This window comes from Carassius auratus, unplaced genomic scaffold (assembly GCF_003368295.1).
Source record: "Carassius auratus strain Wakin unplaced genomic scaffold, ASM336829v1 scaf_tig00214021, whole genome shotgun sequence".
Taxonomy (NCBI): Eukaryota; Metazoa; Chordata; class Actinopteri; order Cypriniformes; family Cyprinidae; genus Carassius; species Carassius auratus.
Genome location: NW_020527496.1, coordinates 1,603,720 through 1,622,700, shown reverse-complemented (window position 1 = coordinate 1,622,700; position 18,981 = coordinate 1,603,720).

The following is an 18,981-nucleotide window of genomic DNA, read 5'->3' as shown; positions in this document are numbered from 1 at the left end:
CTGATAATTCCTACACTGACCAGGGTGAGAGAGCAGGGCCTGTCTCTCATTCTGATAGCACCCAGGTGACCCAAAGCACCATGGCTGGCGGAGATAATCCCTCTGTTATATGCCAAGCCGTGGCGCCTGGACTAGTGCTTTCCAGAAGAGCGACCAGCTCTTTATTTCATGGGCATCCACTAATGGAGGGAATCCTATTTCTAAGCAACGCCTCTCACATTGGCTTGTGAACGCTATAGCTATGGCTTATGAATCAAAGGGAATGCAGCCACCAGGGAGCGTCGCTAAAGGACATCTGCTCCGCTGCCATTTGGTCTTCTCCTTATACCTTAGTGCGTTATTACTGGCTGGTTGTCACCAGCATCTCGGTAGCACATTCGGTTTTAGGGGTGGGGTCCTCTTAGCCCTTCCCTGCAACCGCGCTGGAAGAGGTGAAGAAGGAGTGAATGGACCGGCTGGCCATGCACATCCCTGTCACTAGCATGTTTTTACATTCCTTTTTCTGGGTGTATTTATATGCACATTGGTTATCATGTGTGTGATGCTAACATTTTTTCATGTGCTGCATATGCACAGCAGTCACGACTGTGCATCAGTATTGCAGGTTCATGAGTATGGGACGTGTCAGGCACCGCCTCTCTGGGGCGACCGTCCTTCTCTGGCTTTCGGAACCTCACTGTGAGTGTATTGGGCAATCGGGGAGCTGTCCATGTCTCTCCCATAGGTGGATCTCGAACACGAGATGATGAAAGAGAACAATAGGTTACTGTCGTAACCCCGGTTCTCTGAAACATCGAGTGGAGAGATCCACCAGCTTTGCCCCGCTTGCCACACGAGAAGCGAATATACTTAACTGGGGAATAGCAGCGCTGCAGCCATTATTATACCCCTAGGTAAGGGGGCGGGCCCTTACCTGGCATTGGCTGCGCGCTTCTGTCTGTCTAGCCAGACTTGGTGCAATTGGATGCTTCTGCAGAGGTCAGGTACGGATGCCCTTCCCATAGGTGGATCTCTCCACTCGATGTTTCAGAGAACCGGGGTTACGACAGTAACCTATTGTTTCAAGCAGTGTTAATTTCGTTGACTAAATATTTTCTTCATTATTTTCGTCAAGAATACATTTTTGCGGACGAAAACGAAACGAAAACTAAAAAAGAAGGCACTGATGGAGACTAAAACTATGACTAAATTGATTGACATTATCGTCAATGAATAAAGGACGAGACGAAAATAGACTGTGACGAAAATCAAATCAGCAGACGGGAGAGATGCGAGGAATGAACAAAAGAACCGGCAAAACGGAACAGGCGAGACTGCATGAGAGAAGAGAACCAATCAGAGCCTGACTTATTGAGACGTGAAGCGAAGGTTTTCAGTTTTTAAATGAGCTCCCGGGAAGACGGCATTCGAAGAGGTGATGTCTAAAAGAGCGACAAAATGTCCACAGCTCACTTCACGTTTGACGACGAACAAAACAAAACAAAGCGTAAAGCACGCGGAGCGCTCATTCCTGGCAAGAACACAACCAATTTGAAAAGACATTTACAGACGAGCCACCCGGACATTTTCTCAAATATAATTTCACAACGATGTTCTTTTGTTTATTGAGTTCGTAGATGTTGTAGCATTAAATATTACGAACTGAAAAGTACTGTAAAATAGCCCCTTCTTCAAGTTAGATGAGAGCACAATACTAATACCTAATATTATGATACATACATTTGATTAATACTAATGTTTAGTATATTTTATAATATTCTACTTGTTGACAATATCATAAATGTTTATATATTAGTCATGTAAAACGTGAATGTTCACATCCTATCATTATACATACTAATCTAGCAATATTGTAGTATTTAAAACATACAATATTGCTAGACAAATGAATACCTTATAAAATCTTGTTACTTTTTTTATCCACCCAACTTATTAAATAGTTACTTTAAATGTATGCACTTATTGTTCAGCTCAGCTGTAAGCTTTAAGGTCCTGGACCTAACTTTATTTTTCTTTTATTGATGGTCAATTGGCAGCTAGTTATTGTTTACATTATCACGACAGTGTTTGTTGCTGCATAGAAGCTTTTGAATCGAAATAAAGACACAGTTGTGTTGAAATAAAGTTCAATTTGTGTTTTATATATTTTGGTTAAGTTTGTTTCCTATACAAGCTGTAGAAAATTGTCTAGTAAATCTGTTATTGATTTTAGTCTTATTTTAGTCGACTAAAATACCAAGCAATTTTAGTCTACTAAAATACCAAGCAATTTTAGTCGACTAAAATAAGACTAAAATTAAAACAAATCAGATGACTAAAACTTGACTAAAACTAAAAATAATTATAGTCAAAAGACTAAGACTAAAACTAAATTAAAATTTCGTATCAAAATTAACACTGGTTTCAAGATTGTTATCAAAATTTTCAAATGATACTTTGGTTTAGGGTGGAGACTGGAATACTATCAGTGATCCTTTATTGGACTGTCTGCCCCCAAGACATGGAAGAAATCATTGTTATTATATTATTAATGACTTATGTTTACATCTTAACTGTCTTGATGTATGGAGAAATAGGAATCCTGGCAAAGTTGAGTTTACTTGGAGTAGTAAGGATGGTTCCAAACAATCCAGAATTGATTTTTGGTTTTTATCTGAAGATTTAGTACAAAAAGTTAAGGAAATTAAAATAATACCTTCCATTCTTACGGATCACAAAATGATTGATGTTATTGTTAGTTTTGATAGTTTGGCCAGGAAAAAATTAGGGTTTAATTATTAGAAGTTAAATAACTCTCTTCTTGAAAATGAACAATTTCAAAAAGCTGTTAAAGATATTATAAAGGATTCTTATAATAAGGCAAACACTTCTAAAATGTTTGGAAAACACTGGGAATTTATGAAGTATTCAATAAGGAAATTTGCTATCAGATTTGGGAAAAAGATGGCCAAAGCCAGAAGGTGTAACGACAGGTAAAAGAGGAGGAAGCAATTGCAGGCAATCAGATGATGTTTATTAGAAAGAGAGTCCAGAATGTTGGCAATGGCAAGGAAGGTCTACGGTGGCGTGAGAAGAGCTGGATGGTGAAGTCGATGGTGCAGGTGAAGGTGGTCAATGGTTGAAACCAGGAACAGACCGGAACACTGACACGAGGACGACAACACGAACCCAATCCAGCACACGAACACGGAAGACGGAAATCCAACTAGGACACGGAAACATGAGAGAGGATCTGACAACAGAGAGAGAGCGAGGTGAGTATAAGTAGCTGAGGTGTGATGAAGATCAGCTGGAGCGAGACAATCAACACCCAGGTGATGACAATCAACTAAACGAGCACATGGAGACAACGTAAGTACAAAAACAACCACAAAACATGACACGGAGGAAACACTGGATTTCCTACCGTGACAGTACCCTCTCCCCTAGGACGTCACCTGACGTTCCCAGCCTGCTTTACCTGTAGATTGTAATCATCTATAAGGTGGTGATCCAATATGTCCCGAGCAGGAACCCAGCTTCTCTCCTCCGGACCGTAACCCTCCCAATCCACCAAGTACTGAAAACCGCGTCCCCTCCGTCTAGAGTCCAGAATACGATTAACCGAATAGGTGGTTTCCCCATTAACGAGACGAGGCGGGGGGGGAACCGGGGCAGGCGGATTAAGACGGGAAGAAATCACCGATTTAATTTTGGACACATGGAACACGGGATGAATCCTCCTGTACGCCGGAGGAAGGCTAAGACGCACGGTTACCGGATTAATAATCTTGGTAATAGAAAACGGGCCAATAAATTTGGGAGCAAGTTTGTTAGAAACGGAACGCATAGGAATATTCTGGGTAGAAAGCCACACTCTTTGACCGACGACGTAACGGGGAGGCTTCGACCGGTGGCGATCGGCCTTAGCCTTGGTGCGCGACCTAGCCTGGAGCAGAGCTCTGCGAGCTCTGGTCCAGGTGCGGTGACACCTCTGGACTAGTGCGTGTGCGGAGGGGACCGAAACCTCGGATTCCGTACTGACAAAATTAGGTGGTTGGTACCCTAAACTACACTTAAATGGAGACATGCCCGTAGATGACACTGGCAAAGAATTGTGTGCGTACTCCACAACTGAGAGTTGCTGACACCAGGACGAAGGATTATTGGAAGCCAAACATCGCAAAACCCTCTCGACATCCTGATTGGCTCGTTCGGTTTGACCATTGCTCTGGGGATGGAACCCGGAAGAAAGACTAACAGTCGCTCCTAACAATTTACAAAATTCTCGCCAAAATTTGGACACAAATTGGGGACCCCTGTCAGAAACCACGTCTGTCGGAAGGCCATGTATGCGGAAGACGTGGTCAATGACAGCTACCGCTGTTTCCTTGGCTGAAGGTAATTTGGGCAAGGGAATAAAATGAGTCGCCTTCGAGAACCGGTCCACTACGGTTAAAATCACCGTATTGCCTTTAGAGGGCGGGAGGGCAGTGATAAAATCTAGCGAAATGTGGGACCAGGGTCTTGAAGGGACAGACAGCGGTAAGAGTAACCCATCTGGAGGTCGATTGGAAGTCTTACCAATAGCGCAAACTGAACAAGCCAAGACGAAATCGTGGACGTCACGAGCCATACCAGGCCACCAAAATCGTTGCTTGACTAGAAATCTAGTTCTACTAACCCCTGAGTGACAAGCAACACTGGAACAATGACCCCACTGGAGAACGTCTGACCGTAACCCCTCCGGCACAAACAATCGGTTCGGTGGGCAACGAGCCGGGGGCGTTACCCCTTCTAAGGCAGTCAACACCTTCGATTCGACCTCCCATCTGAGCGCGGAGATAATGATGGTCCCCGGTAAAATGGGCTCGGGAGTAGCAGTACGATCGTAACGCTCAAAAAGACGGGATAAAGCATCGGGTTTGATGTTTTTGGAACCCGGCCGGTAAGAAAGTGTAAAATCGAAACGACCGAAAAACAATGCCCACCGAGCCTGCCTGGAGTTAAGTCTTTTGGCGGTTCTAATGTATTCGAGATTCTTATGGTCCGTCCATACAATGAAAGGTACACCCGACCCTTCAAGCCAGTGACGCCATTCTTCCAGTGCAAGTTTGACTGCCAACAACTCTCGATTGCCAATGTCATAATTAACTTCTGCAGGAGATAAACGGTGAGAATAATACGCGCATGGATGCACCTTTCCGTCTGAGGATGCGCGTTGGGACAACACTGCTCCTACCCCCACCTCTGACGCGTCGACCTCCACTATGAATTGACGTGAACGATCAGGGGTGACGAGAATGGGAGCTGAAACAAAGCAGCTTTTCAGATGGCAAACGCAGCCTCGGCTGCGTCTGACCACCTGAACGTCAAACTAGGGGAGGTCAAGGCGGTCAGAGGAGCGGCTAGTTGGCTGAAATTGCAAATGAAACGCCGGTAAAAATTGGCGAACCCCAGAAATCTCTGCAGGGCCTTGCGAGACTCTGGGGATGGCCAATTTACCACAGCCTTAACCTTCTCAGGATCCATGCGAACACCCTCAGTCGAAATGATGTGTCCTAGAAAGGAAACAGACTGTGCATGAAAAACGCATTTCTCCGCCTTGACAAACAATCCATTCTCTAGCAACCGCAGAAGCACTCGTCGTACGTGTTGCACGTGTTCCTGGAGAGACGAAGAAAAAATCAATATGTCATCCAGGTAAACATATATGAACAGATCGACCATGTCTCGCAACACGTCATTAACGAGTGCTTGGAAGACTGCCGGCGAGTTCGTTAGCCCGAAAGGCATCACGCAGTACTCAAAATGGCCTCTAGGGGTGTTAAAGGCAGTCTTCCACTCATCCCCCTCCCTGATGCGGACCAAATGATAAGCATTACGTAAGTCCAATTTAGTGAAAACGGACGCTCCCTGCAACCTCTCAAAAGCTGAAGACATAAGCGGTAAAGGATAGGTATTCTTTACCGTTATGTTGTTCAGCCCTCGGTAGTCAATGCAAGGTCGCAAGGATCCGTCCTTCTTTCCCACAAAAAAGAACCCCGCCCCCGCTGGAGAAGAAGAAGGGCGGATAAACCCCGTTGCTAGAGAACTGGATATATATTTCTCCATGGCCGCCATCTCTGGAATAGACAAAGAATATAACTTGCCCTTAGGCGGAGAAGTACCTGGCAATAACTCTATCGCACAGTCATAGGGACGATGAGGAGGAAGAGAATCAGCACGAGACTTACTGAACACCTCCTTCAGGTCGTGGTACTCCGCAGGCACGTTAGCCAAATCCACTGCTTCCCCCTGAAACACAGACTCAAAAACATTAACACCAGCAGACAAAAGACAAGACAAATGACATTCCTCGCTCCAGCTAATCACAGATCCGAGGCGCCAATTGATCCTGGGGTTGTGTTTCTGGAGCCAGGTGTGACCGAGAACAATGGGGGATTGAGGTGAGTCCGTGATGTAAAATGAAATCTCCTCCGTATGGTTGCCAGACGTGATGAGGGAAACAGGTAAAGTGGTCTGTGTGATGACTGGCAGTTTGTGTCCGTTGAGTGCAAAAGGTGCAATGGGGTGTTTGAGGGACGTGAGAGGAATGTTGAGTTTAGTGGCAAACTTAAAGTCCATGAAACTACCCTCGGCCCCAGAATCCAACAAAGCGTGATGATCGAGTGCGTGGGTGGACCACCGTAGACTCACCGGAAGGAGTGTCGATGTAGATGAGGTCTTCCTGGCAGAGATCCCACCCGATAGTAGCCTCAGTTTTACTATCGGGCTTGGTCTTCTTACCGGACAGCGCTGGATGTGATGTTCTTGGCTGCCGCAGTATAAACATAGTCCCAGGGATCTCCGCCTGATCCTCTCCTCCCGGGAGAGCCGAGCTCGCCCCACCTGCATGGGTTCAAGATCTCCCGGTGGGCTGACCGCAACCTCTGAGCGCTGACACTGAGCCTCCGGTCTGTTCGCGAGAACTGCTCTCCCCCTCCGTCTGGCGGCTTGATCGAGTCGGTTGTCCACTCTGATGGTGAGGTCAATCAGGCTATTGAGAGAAGTGGGGAGCTCGACGGCGCGGATCTCCTGTTGGATGCGGTCAGCCAACCCATGCAGGAAGTGATCCCACTGCGCCTCTTCGTTCCACTTACACTCCGCCGCCAGGGTGCGGAACTCAATCGAATAATCGGATACGGACCTGTCCTCCTGACGTAGGTCCGTGAGAAGTCTAGCCGCTTCCCTCCCGGCGACGGAGCGGTCGAAGACCCGTCTCATCTCCTCCGAAAGGGCGTGGAACGAGGCACAGCAGCTGTCTTGGTTTTCCCACACCGCCGTCCCCCAGAGGGCAGCCCTTCCCGTCAGTAGTGACAAGACGAATGCCACCTTCATTTCCTCGGTGTAGAACGTGCGGGGCTGCAGGGCGAAGTGCAGAGAACAATGAGATAGAAATGATCGACAAAACTCTGGCTCACCCGCATATTTCTCAGGGATGGGGAGGCGTGGTTCGGGCTGGGAAATCCCCCCGGAGACGATCGGCGGTGTGGGTGGCGTGGGAGGCGCAGCGGGTGGCGGTTGTTGTTGGTGTTGAGTCTGGAGAGCGAGCTCGGACACCTTCGTCACCATTGCTTGGAAGGCTCGACCCATCTCATCTATCGCCTTGTCTTGGCGATCCATACGACCCACGGCTCCCTGCAGAAATTCCTCCAGATGAGATGGGGAGCGATCGCCTGCTGCTTCCATGATGGTCAGATCCTACTGTAACGACAGGTAAAAGAGGAGGAAGCAATTGCAGGCAATCAGATGATGTTTATTAGAAAGAGAGTCCAGAATGTTGGCAATGGCAAGGAAGGTCTACGGTGGCGTGAGAAGAGCTGGATGGTGAAGTCGATGGTGCAGGTGAAGGTGGTCAATGGTTGAAACCAGGAACAGACCGGAACACTGACACGAGGACGACAACACGAACCCAATCCAGCACACGAACACGGAAGACGGAAATCCAACTAGGACACGGAAACATGAGAGAGGATCTGACAACAGAGAGAGAGCGAGGTGAGTATAAGTAGCTGAGGTGTGATGAAGATCAGCTGGAGCGAGACAATCAACACCCAGGTGATGACAATCAACTAAACGAGCACATGGAGACAACGTAAGTACAAAAACAACCACAAAACATGACACGGAGGAAACACTGGATTTCCTACCGTGACAGAAGGGTTAAAGAGGATTCCTTAATTAAAGATATAATTTGTATATATGAAAAACATAATTTGTCTCAGATAGATAAAGACATGTTGGTGAAATTTCAATTAGAATTGGATCAAATATTTGAGAACAAAGCTAAAGGAGCATTTGTGAGGTCAAGGCGTAAATGGTTGGAGAAAGGCGAAAAGAATTCAAAATACTTTTTCAATTTGGAAAAAAGAAATACAGAACTCTTCTTTAAAGAGACTTAGAATTGGTGATAAAGTTTCAACAGACTCAAGATAGATCTCTCAGTTCGTAAAAAGTTTTTATAAAAATGTATATACAAAAGATGAAGGTATTGGAGATGCACGGTCATTCTTGGAGAATATAAAAATAAATTCTATTGTAATAGATGAAAACTTGAAAAATAATTGTGATAAAGGAATAACACTGGATGAAATAAACAAAAATATTGTCAAATTGAAGAAGAATAAATCGCAGGGTAATGACGGTCTATCCGCTGAATTTTATCAAACCTTTCGGGAAGATCTTTCTGTATTTCTTTTACATGTTTTTAAGGAAATATTGGAAGCTAAGCAGATGGTGCCTACAATGACTCAAAGTTTAATAGCACTTATTCCAAAGTCAGGTAAAGACTCACTTAGTATTGAAAATTGGAGGCCAATACCATTAATTAATAATGATGCTAAATTGTTATATGCTATATTTGCAGAAAGGTTGAAACTTTGTTTGGATAAATTAATCGATGACTGCCAGTCTGGCTTTATGCGTGGCAGGTATATTGGAAATAATATTCGGTTAGTCTTGGACTTAATTGACAAAAAATTTTCTAATTCATGAAGAAAGTTATATATTATTTGTTGATTATTATAAAGCCTTTGACTCTGTGGATCATTCATTCTTGATGGAGACTCTAGGTTTCTTTGGCTTTGGCAGTAATTTTATAAGAGCTATTCGTACAATTTATAGTAATTGCAATACTTCAATTAAATTACCTTTTGGAACAACTCCCAGATTTAACACTTCTAGAGGCGTAAAACAAGGAGACACTGCAGCTCCATTCTTATTCTTATTAGTTATGCAGGTTTTGTGTCTTCACATTAAAAATAATCCATTTCAAGGTATTTGTTTACTTGACAAAGAAATAAAATGTTCACAGCTTGCAGATGATACAACTATTTTTTTAAGAAGTAACAGAGAAATAGATGCAGCACTTAGGTGTTTAGATATGTTTTCATTAGTCTCAGGCTTAACTGTAAATATTAATAAATGCGAACTGTTTCCAATAAAAGATATATCTGATGGTGTGGTGGAATTGTGTGGTATACAAGTTAAAACCCATGTTTCTTATTTGGGAATCAAAATTTGTAAAAATCAGAAGGAAAGAATTTATTTAAATTATCTTCCATTGATTGATAAAATACAAAATAAATTTAATTCTTGGTTAGAGATTTATCTTTGAATGGTAGAATATTACTATCAAAAGCTGAAGGACTTTCAAGATTATCTTAAACAGCAATGGTTTTAGATACTCCAAAGTCATTTATTAGTCAAGTTAATAAGAAAATGTATAACTTTATTTGGAAGAATAAACAACATTATTTAAATAGAGACATTCTAGCTAATTTATTTCATCAAGGTGGTTTAAATCCTATTGACTTTGGAGTATCGTCTCGGTTACGTAGGGTAACCCTCGTTCCCTGAAGGAGGGAACGGAGACGCCACGTCGGTGAGCGACGAATATGGGATATCGTTTCGATAGACCAATCTACTTCGAGTGTAAACTAAACGAGCCAATGCACATTGGCATGCAATTATTGCATCCAGCTGCCACTGATTACTGCGTGAGTATAAGAGGGCAGCAGGTGCAATGCATACCAGTTTTTCGCTGAGGAGCCGAGCCGGGAACCCGGCAGCTCAGCAGCGGTACAGGAACCATGGCTACGGGACGTGGCATCTCCATTCCCTCCTTCAGCGAACGAGGGTTACCATACGTAACTGAGACGTTCCCTTTCAGTCGGTCACTCTCGACGCCACGTCGGTGGCCGACGAATATGGGATCCCTATCAAAGCGCCATGGGTGCTGCCCCTTCCAGTGCCCTGTGCGAGCCACCTGCGCCCCTATTAGGTGTAAGCCGGGGCTCAGAACAAGTAGCTCCACTCACCGTTGTCAAAGTACTACCTCACTGGGTGAGATTGGATAACACTGGGAAAACATACCCGGTCCGCTTGGAGCCGGGACGCTGCGAAAGCCCCATCCTTCCCGAAGGAGGTCTCGGAGGCAAATACACATATAGCATCCATTTAGGAGTATAAGGAAAAAATTGAGGTGATTAAAACCCTCTTGGGAAGGCAGAAGTCTGCCAGGGAAACACAGGCTCTAAGGCTATACCGTGGACTATACACATACGAGTACCGCTTAGGTCTCAATATGGAACCCAGCCTTCCATGGTTCTCAAGGATTCATCATGAAGGCCTGGCGCCAGACGTTCCGCCTCGTCCAGCTACCTAGGGTGATGGAGGATCTCAACAGGGTCTACAGTATGGACACTCTGGAACAGTTTTAGCAAGCCGACACTAACCGGGGCCTCTCAGTGCCACTACCCGTTTGAGGTGAGAACACAGGAGGATACCGGCTCTACACGAAGGCTATAGAACCTTCCAGCCTGCAGCTCTACAAATATTTGTCAACGAGGCGCCACGAGCCAGCGCCCAGGAGGATGCAACACTTCTAGTTGAGTGAGCTCGCAACCTGAATGGGCAGGGCACATCCTGAGCCTGATAAGCCAGGGTTATGGCATCTACAATCTTAGAAACGGCATTCCCCTTCTGCCGGCCTCCGTAACAGACAAAGAGCTGGTCTGAGGTCCTGAAGCTTTGCGTCCGGTCCACGTAGCACCTTAATGCTTGGACAGGACAAAGCAAAGCCAGGGCTGGGTCTGCCTCCTCCAGGGGCAGCGCTTGCAGGTTCACCACTTGGTCTTTGAAGGGTGTAGTGGGAACCTTGGGCACGTAGCCAGGCCGGGGCCTCAGGATTACCTGGGAGTCAGCCGGCCCGAACTCTAGGCACGAATCGTCGAACGAAAATGCATGCAGGTCCCCTACCCTCTTGATGGAGGCCAGTGCAAGCAGGAGCACAGTTTTCAATGAAAGAAACTTTAGCTCAACTGAATGCAAAGGCTTGAATGGGCCCTGCTGTAGTGATTTAAGCACTAGAGACAGGTCCCAAGAGGGTATACAGGGGGGCCGGGATGGATTTAACCTCATGGCCCCTCTAAGGAACCTGATGATTAGGTCATGCTTACCCAAAGATTTCCCATTCACGGGGTCATGGTACGTAGCAATAGCGGCAACCTGGACTTTGAGGGTGGAGGGAGACAGCCTTTGCTCCAACCCTTGCTGCAGAAAGGATAGCATGACTGCAATCGGGCATCTTCGGGGGTCTTCTCGGTGAGAAGAACACCACTCAACAAACAGGTTCCACTTCAAGGCATAGGCGTGTCTCGTAGACGGTGCTCTTGCCGAAGTGATGGTGTTCACTACCTCTTGGGGTAGGTCACCTAGAACCTCCGCGTCCCATCCAGGGACCAAACATGGAGTATCCAAAGTTCTGGAAGCGGGTGCCAAATGGTACCCCATCTCTGAGTCAGTAAATCCCTCCTCAGAGGAACCGGCCAAGGAGGGGCTGTCGAGAGGAGCACTAGTTCGGGGAACCAGGTCTGAGTAGGCCAATATGGAGCTACTAGCAAGACTTGCTCCTCGTCCTCCCGGACTGTGCCAGTGCGTCCGTGCCGAGAGTTCCCTCGGTCAGGGAGTAGAAAACCTGGCAGTTAGAGTTGTCTGGGGCATGAAACAGGTCTACCTGAGTGGCTCTGAACCGCCTCCAAATCAGCTGGACCGTCAGGGGATGGAGTTACCATTCTCCTGAGAGCATTGCTCAAGACAGCTCGTCGGCTGTACTGTACTGAGCAGGCCTGGAATGTGAACGGCGTGAAGTGACCTCAGAACCTTCTGACTCCAAAGGAGGAGGTGGCGGGCGAGTTGCGAGATGCGACGAGAGCGCAGACCACCTTGGCGGTTGATGTACAGTCGCAGTGTTGTCAAATCGGACCAGCACAGGCTTGCCTCATAAGAGACCTTTGAGACGGTTCAAGGCAAGGTGCGTTGCTAACAACTCTTGGCAATTGATGTGCCACTGCAGCTGCGGGCCCGTCCTAACCCCTGAGACTGCATGCCCATCGTACGTGGCCCCCCAGGCGGTGGTGGAGACATCCGTGTAAACCACAGCATGCCTGGAGATCTGCTCTAGGGGCACCCCTGCCCAGAGGAATGGAAGATCTGACCACGGAGTGAGGGTTTGGCGACAGGCCGGTGTAACTTGGACCCGCTTCCACGCCCACCTCGGGACTCGGCCATAAAGCCAGTGCTGGAACGGTCTCATATGTAATAGGCCGAGCGGTCTAAGTGCCGCTGTGGCCACGATATGCCCCAGGAGCCTCTGAAAGAGTTTCAGTGGGACCGCTGTCCTGCTCTTGAACGTATTCAAGCAGGCTAGCACCGATCACGCACGTTCCTCTGTGAGGCGTGCTGTCTGTTCGACCGAATCCAACTCCATACCGAGAAAAGAGATCCTCTGCAACGGCGAGAGTTTGCTCTTTTCCCAGCTGACCTGAAGGCCCAACAGGCTCAGGTGCCGGAGCACAACATCCCTGTGCTCGCACAACTGATCTCGAGACTGTGCTAGTATCAGCCAATCGTCTAAATCAGTGATCCTCAAATCTGGCTCGCGAGAGCCAGTTTTCCTGCAGAGTTTAGCTCCGACTCCAATTAAACACACCTGCCTTTGATTTTCTAATTATCCTGAAGACACTGATTAGCAAACTCATGCGTGTTTGATTAGGGTTAGAGCTAAACTTTGCAGGAAAGTGGATCTCGCAAGCCAGATTTGAGGATCACTGGTCTAAGTAGTTGAGAATGCGAACACTCTGCTCTCTGAGAGGAACGAGAGCTGCCTCCATGACTTCCGTGAAGACACAGGGAGACCGGGACAGCTGGAAGAGCAGGACCTTGTACTGATATGCTAGTCCTTCGAACGCAAACCGCAGAAAAGGTCTGTGGCGCGGAAGTATGGACACATGGACACAGGGCAGGATGTGTCGGATCGCCTCAGTCTGCTTCTGGGCAGCCGAGACTTGCTGGGCCAAGATCTCAACTGCGCCACCGAAGAGGCCGGTCTGGGACAAAGGGGCATTGAGAAACCGTACCTTGTCGGTGTCCCTCATGTCTGCCAGACCCAGCCACAGATGGCTCTCCTGGACCACTAATGTGGACATTGCACGACCCAGCGAACTCGCGGTGACCTTCGTCGATTGAAGCGCAAGGTCAGTGGCGGTTCGGAGCTCTTCCAGAAGCACTGGATCGTGACCACCCTCGTGCAGGTCTTTCAGTGCCTTAGCCTGGTGCACCTGCAGTAGCGCCATAGCGTGTAAGGCGGAAGCAGCTTCCCCGCAAGCCACATAGGCACTGCCGGTCAGACCAGACGAGTGCCTACAGGCCCGGGAAGGGAGCACCGGGTCTCCACGCCAGGAGGCGGCGGACTTAGGACACAGTTGCTCCACTGGATCGGAGGTGCTAGAGGAGTGGTGGACCCCAGAGGGTTGGTTCCCTGCGGGGTTTGCCACCACTGTGACCCTCAAACCACTCGCGCTACTGCCGGAAGTGGTTCTCGTCTGTCGGCCGCCAGAACGAGCCCCAGATCGCGGCCATGGCAACGGGACTCCGCCCCCCTGAAGGTAGCGGAGCCTAGTTTGCAGCTCCGAGATGGTCATATTCCCGCAGTGAGAACATGACTCATCCACGAAAGCCACCTCAGCGTGCTCAACGCCCAGACACGTGAGGCAGCGATCGTGAGGCAGCGATCGTGACCATCACCCGTTGCCAGGTAATGACCGCACCCAGAAATGCACGGGTGAAACGGCATCCTTATAAGGACGATCTGTTGTCTTTACAAAGATGCACCCGTGAAGCTATTTTAGAGAAATTTGCTCCTTAGGAAATGCTCTTTTAGTGCTGAGGTGCACAGGGGAATTGTTCGCTTGCAACATGACAGGGGTAGGGCAACCTGAAGTGTGCAATCCACTCGACACAGGAACGACTGACGCCGAAGCGACTTCTCGCCAATACACGAAGCTTCCGAGAGCGTGCTGAACTCGTAATTCACAGCAGACACAGTTGAGCAGAGCGATACCCCATATTCGTCGGTCACCGACGTGACGTCGAGAGTGACCGACTGAAAGGGAACTAATGCTATCTTTAAAATTAAATGGATTCAAAGTTTTATTAAATCTAATAATCAATTATGGTATTACATCCCAAATTTAGTTTTTGACAAAATTGCCGGTATTAATTTTCTCCTCAATTGTAATTTTGATATTAATAAAATTCCCCTTAAGCTGTCTAACTTTCATAGACAAGCTCTATTATCTTGGTTGTTGGTCTACAAACACAATTTCTCTCCCCACAGGTGTTTGATTTGGAACAATAAATATATTAAACATAAGAATAAGACACTTTTTTTCGATTATTAGTTCAGAAATAATATTATATTGGTGACACAGTTGTTTCGTCCTGATGGTGTTTTACTCTCATATGGAGAATTTTTAAATAAGTTTAAACTTCCAATTTCTGCAAAGGATTATGCAGTGGTCTTTGATGCTATACCTTCTGGTCTTCTTCAGTTGATGCGAGCTGCTGATGCTTTTGATTTGAACATAACTAGTGACTTAAATGTAAAGTTAGATGGTATAAGTATTCTTGATAAAAAATGCAATAATAATTTTCTTAGACAGATTTGTCGGCCATTTAGAATACCCCCAGCTAAAAGTTTTTGGAATTCCAGCTTTAAGGACATTAATTGGCAGGAGGCTTTTAAAATCTACAGGAGATACTGTGTCATCAATAAGATTCGCGAGGTTTCAGTTAAAATTAGCCTATTCATTGTATTTATCCAGTAAATGAGGTTATTAAAAGATTTAAGAAGGATATTGATTTGAAATGTGTTTTTTGTCATTTGAATGATGAAAGTATGCCATCTTTTTTTATTGATTGTATTTTTGCTAAATTATTCTGGTGTGATTTTAGGATCTTCTTTGAAGAGATTTCAGGAATTGACATTACTTTAGAAGAAAATGATGTTTTATTTTATTATGATAAGCCTTTAGAGAATAAATCTTATTTCGTTATTAATTTGTTTATTATACTAGCGAAATATCACATTCATAAATGTCGATGGTCAAAGAGTACACCTAGTTTTTTACAATTTAAATTTGAGTTACGTCAGTATCTTAAAGTGATGGAATGTGTAAGGAACTCTAAAGCAAAAAAGACTATAGATTGTTGTAAAGCCTTGAAATGTTATCCTTTTTAAGGACTTTTGTATACTTATTTTGTAGTTGGAGATATTAATTAGTTTTTCATACCCCTCTGTATATAGTTCTTTTTTTATTTTTTTTATTTAGTATTTACCTTTTTTCCACAATTATTGTCAGGTTGAATATACAGTATTTATATTTTTGGGTTTATTACTGATTTCACGAGTTCACATCTACGTATATTAATTCAGTAAGGTTATGCGTATTTGGCGTGCTGTCCAGGTGGAGGGCTCCGAGCTCGGGATGTGGCCCGAACCGAGAGTACTGCCCCTGGTTGTGGTAAGAGTAGATGGATCTATAGTGAGGAGAATGGGGTGGAGGAGGGATGCTGAAAACTGTCAATGAACAGAGGTAGGTTCTGCTGTTATTTATGCCTTGACATTAGTTGATTACTGATTGGTCTCCACTTGTGTTAATCAGGTTAATGAACTGCGACAGCTTCTTTGTTAGCGTATTTGGCGTGCTGTCCGGGTGGAGGGCTCCGAGCTCGAGATGTGGCCCGAACCCAGAGTACTCCTCACAAAACAAGAGAGGAAAAGGACAGCCGCCGGACTACGAACCCCCCAAAACGCAGAGATTTGGCGGGCTGACTTTTTTTTTTTTTTATCGTGGTCGTTGGCCAGGAGATTTCGCGTTGCCTCTTGCAGAAGCGGAGGAGCAGGCAGGTCCTATTAGTTGATGGATGAGATAGAAGAGGTTACGATGTCGGGAAGACAGGTTCTACCGTCTGCCTGTGAGATGTATTGATTTATTGACTAGATGCGTAATGTGTCCGCTGGGAGGCTGAGACTCGCTGGACAGATATGGGAGATGAATTATGTCCCTGCGTCCGCTGGAAGACTGGGCTTGCTGGACGAAGAACAGGAAGAGATGCATGCATACTTCGTCCGCTATGAGACTAGTGCTCGCTGGACAGGCAGAGGAAAAATAGGTATTTACTGTGTCCGCTGGGAGACTGAGGCCCACTGGACAGGTAGAAGGAATTAGATATTTACTGCTTCCCCTGAGAGACTAGTGCTCGCTGGACAGACAGGGGAAACCAATAGATATTACTGCGTCCGCTGGGAGACTGAGGCTCGCTGGACAGACAGGGGAAAAATAGATGTTATTGAGTCCGCTGTGAGACTAGTGCTCGCGGACTGATAGAGGAGACAAATAGGTATTTTCTGCGTCCGCTGGGGGGCTGAGGCTCGCTGGACAGACAGATGGAAGAAAAATAATAATGAGAAATAGATATTTACTGCGTCCGCTGAGAGACTAGTGCTCGCTGGACGGACAGTGGAAACGGATAAATATTTAATGCGTCCGCTGAGAGACTAGTAATAACATATAGCATAATAACATAAATTATGTTGAAGAATAATGTCAAAGTTAACAAAATATAGGTCATTCTGACCTCGCACCGAAAGATCTGGTTAAAATACACCACATCCTGTCGGGTGTTTGCGCACGGCCTGGTCGCAGAAGTTTAAATATTTGAACGCATCCGAGGCTCAATTTGGATCTGAATTTCCACATGCGTATGTGATCGGAACTCCACGCGGCTCCCGCACTACTTTCTAGCCGCAAACCTGTATTTAGCGTCTTCACCTGAAAATGTATTGATTTATGACGCACGGTCTGCGCCGCTAAAGGAGGCGGCCTCAAACTGCGCCTCGGCCGGAAAAAGCCGCGGTGAAAGGCTGAGCCGCTGCGAGAAGTGAAAGAGGCTTGCTGCGGGAAGTGAAAGAGGCTTGCTGCAGTAAGAACTGAGGAGCCGGCTGGTTGAATGCCTGCTGGTGCTGCGATTCCAGCGCTCAAAGAGAGCCCGGTCTTGATCGGGTCAATCGTGGCGTCAAGCGAGGCGAGCTCGAGCTTTGCACGGTCTATTGGCCACGACATGTGGCTTGGCAAGGAGAGCCACTGTCGCAATGACGTTTGATGGTGCTCAACGCCCGTGTTTAATGATCATAGTCAGCAAAAGTAGCAGATCTGAAAAATCACCGGTATGGATATCCTTGCTGGAAGGAAAATTTGCGTCTGTGATAAGATGACAGACAGCGCGAACCGGGATTCTGAAAACTGTCAATGAACAGAGGTAGGTTCTGCTGTTATTTATGCCTTGACATTAGTTGATTACTGATTGGTCTCCACTTGTGTTAATCAGGTTAATGAACTGCGACTGCTTCTCCTGAACTTTGTTATAAAACTACATTTGTATGTGAATCATCACTAAATAAAGCATTATCCCGTAACCCCTCATTTACACTGAATACATGTGTGGCGCATTACGGCTGCGACAAGGTTTTATTCCGTCCTCCACGCGGTGCCAACTCACACCGGGAGCATATCAGAAGCGGAGCAACTGGATGCATGAGACCATGTGATTCGCCTGTCCGACGTGTTTTTCTGATTTTGGGGTTTCAAGTACCATGGGTAAGTTGGCTAAATGTTTATGTTTTGACCGGTGTAATTGTGTTTATTGTTATGTTTTTAGCTATGTCCTACTTTGTTGAGCTGTTGCCGGCATAGTTAATACACTTAAATGTCCACAATAGTGTAAAAAAAAAATACAAATTTGATGTAGGCCTATTGGAAATATTTGTGTGTGTGTGTGTGTGTGTGTGTGTGCTAAGTATCCTAAAAATAAATTTAAATATTTATGTGCTTAATAAAAAATACCCTACAATTTTACTTTTTTATACTAAACTATATTTTACTAAATTGGGAAAACTAATTTTTTTCTTAATTCACTTTAATTGTGGGGAAGTGTATACTGCACAATCCTTATTAATAGAGATATTAAATTAAATAATATATTTTTGAAATGCAATATTAAAATATTGATTTGGTTTAAGATGTAATATTAAGAAATGTGCATTTTGCAATAAAGAAATGCTCCAAATAAAGGTTAATTATTATTTTAAGTGATAGGTCAATAAATATGGATTTGAACTATACAATGAAGTTAATGTATTTTAAATAGATTTTGGTATAGTTTTTTTTTTTTACTAGGGTAGTAAGGAATGACAAGGATAAAATATTTGTTGCTGTGTTTTCGTCCTTTAAAATGCATTCTCAATTATCTCACATTTATTTTTCACATACAGTGCTTGTGAGCAGGAGGAGGACACTGATATTTGTTCTCCTACTTGAAAGAATACAGAGGGGCAGAAGGAGAAGGAAACGGTGTTGGGTGCATCCTCTCAACCAGCGAAGGAGACAGGGTGATTTTTATCATCTTGTGGCTGAACTGAGGCTGGACAGCCAATGCCATCATCTGTACTTTAGGATGAGTGCAGAGCTGGCCCTGAACTGACCAGATAATCAACCAATTACAGAGCTGCCATAGAACCCAAGCAGAGACTGGCTGTTGGATTGAGGAAAGATCATAATG